The sequence below is a fragment of the Salvelinus namaycush genome, chromosome 13 (genome assembly GCF_016432855.1).
Source record: "Salvelinus namaycush isolate Seneca chromosome 13, SaNama_1.0, whole genome shotgun sequence".
NCBI classification, from domain to species: Eukaryota; Metazoa; Chordata; class Actinopteri; order Salmoniformes; family Salmonidae; genus Salvelinus; species Salvelinus namaycush.
This window is the reverse complement of record NC_052319.1, coordinates 34160689-34162446: the sequence shown is the minus strand read 5'-3', so window position 1 is coordinate 34162446 and position 1758 is coordinate 34160689. Positions and strand designations below refer to the sequence as shown.

At 39.2% G+C, this 1758-nt stretch overlaps 1 non-coding gene across 1 annotated transcript; it reads right to left on the bottom strand.

Moving 5' to 3' along the window:
- LOC120058583 lies at nt 1-164 on the bottom strand. Its single transcript, XR_005478034.1, has one exon. It is a non-coding gene; the product is annotated as a U1 spliceosomal RNA (small nuclear RNA).
- Between the last annotated feature and the right edge of the window lie 1594 nt (nt 165-1758).

Genomic DNA, 1758 nt, shown 5'->3' with positions numbered 1-1758 from the left:
CAGGGGAGAGCGCAAACGCAGTCCAACACTACCAGAAAATATTCAATCGGGATTTCCACATTTGGGAAATTCGCAGGGGTCAGTACAGCCGGGGTACAATTGCTGATCCTCACCCTGGGTGAACTGACTTTTTGATCACGGTATCTCCCTTGCCAGGTAAGTATGAGTTGGTGACGTCGGTGAAGAGCTACTGTTTTCAGTACAAATGTTATCGGCTGACGGTTACCACTACCACTTACCGCATCATATCGATCAGGGGTTTCGTGACATTTATGAATGAAGTTGCGGAAAGAGCGGTGCAAATGCGATTAATTTTGTTTATGAGATTATATTAGTATCGCGTATTTCCCCATGATGTAACACGGTATACATTACTGATACATTTACCTTTAAATATCTAAACGGCAGTCTGATATCACAAAAGTAGGTGATGTACCAAATTCTGAAATCACGTTTGTGCACATAGCCAAACGAATGACACCAAATATATATGTTTCGTAGCAATTCAGGCATTGTAAGCATAGTAGTTTCCTCGCGCTTGTGTTCTGCGCTCAGTAAAACATGTAGCAATTAGACCATCGACCACAGGGTGGCAATGTGCATACAACCCCTAGATACGGTTTCCACTAGATTCCAAAGCCACACAATCAAAATTGTCTATATCGTAAACATTTTGGTCTTCATTGAAGGTTAGGCATACGGTTAGCAATGTGGTTGTGGTTAAGATTTGAAATCAAATTTAAAGAAGGTAATTTTAGAAAAAAGGTGGGGTTTAGCTTTAATTTTGACTTGGAAGCTAGTAGCGACCCCCAGATATGGGGAAGAGGACCTACACCCCAGTGGAGACACAGTAGCCTACTACTTCCTCCACAACAAGACAGAGTAGTAGGCGGGGCTAAATTACAGCAATAGTAAGCGGGATAAACGTTTTTCTTAGCAGTAAGTGTTACATGTATTTATGCATAAACCATGCACATCACTCACTTTAAGTTTTTGCAGGTAGGCGGATATAGCCAGGCCACAAGTAGGGTACACCTAAATTGTCCACCACATCCACCAATGCATTAAACTACATACAGCCATTTTGGCTAATTGTTATCATGAAGATTAAAGCTCTTTATCCAGACTAAATAGAAGAACACTTTTAAATGCTAAACTATCCCCCTTCATCAGGTGGGTGCACTCATTGGCCTAAGTAGAGTTGTTTTACTCACGCGAGATGTTATAATTACTAATTGTACAAAATAATAATAATATATATAAATAACTAAACAACCCAAAAGGGGTTGCCTATTTTTGTAAAAAAAAATATATATAAACGGTTTACAATGTGGCAGTACATCACACCAATGTCTAATACGTTTGTGCATCAGTTGAATTTTGTATTATTTCAATTCTATGAATTTATGTATGACAAAATCACTCTGCACTACTGTCCTTGCTTTTCATCATAAAGTAAATTCAGATGTGGTTGGAAAACAATTAATAGTAGGACAATTATTGAACAGAAGTTTGTTAAAAATGATCAGTGAAAGTAGGCCAATAAGCAACGTTGTGGACAGTTCCACATGAAAGCCCCTAACGTTACTTATAATTGTGTCAGTCACTCTTGCTGTTGCTAGCTATAACTTTTGTAAATGCATCGCAATGCATCAGAGGCGTGAATTTAGTGGCGGGTCGTGCGTACAAAACTCCATTCCTGAATTTGCAGCTCGCCTCAAGAAGATTCATTTCTGAGTGCGTTGGTTGGAACGTCAT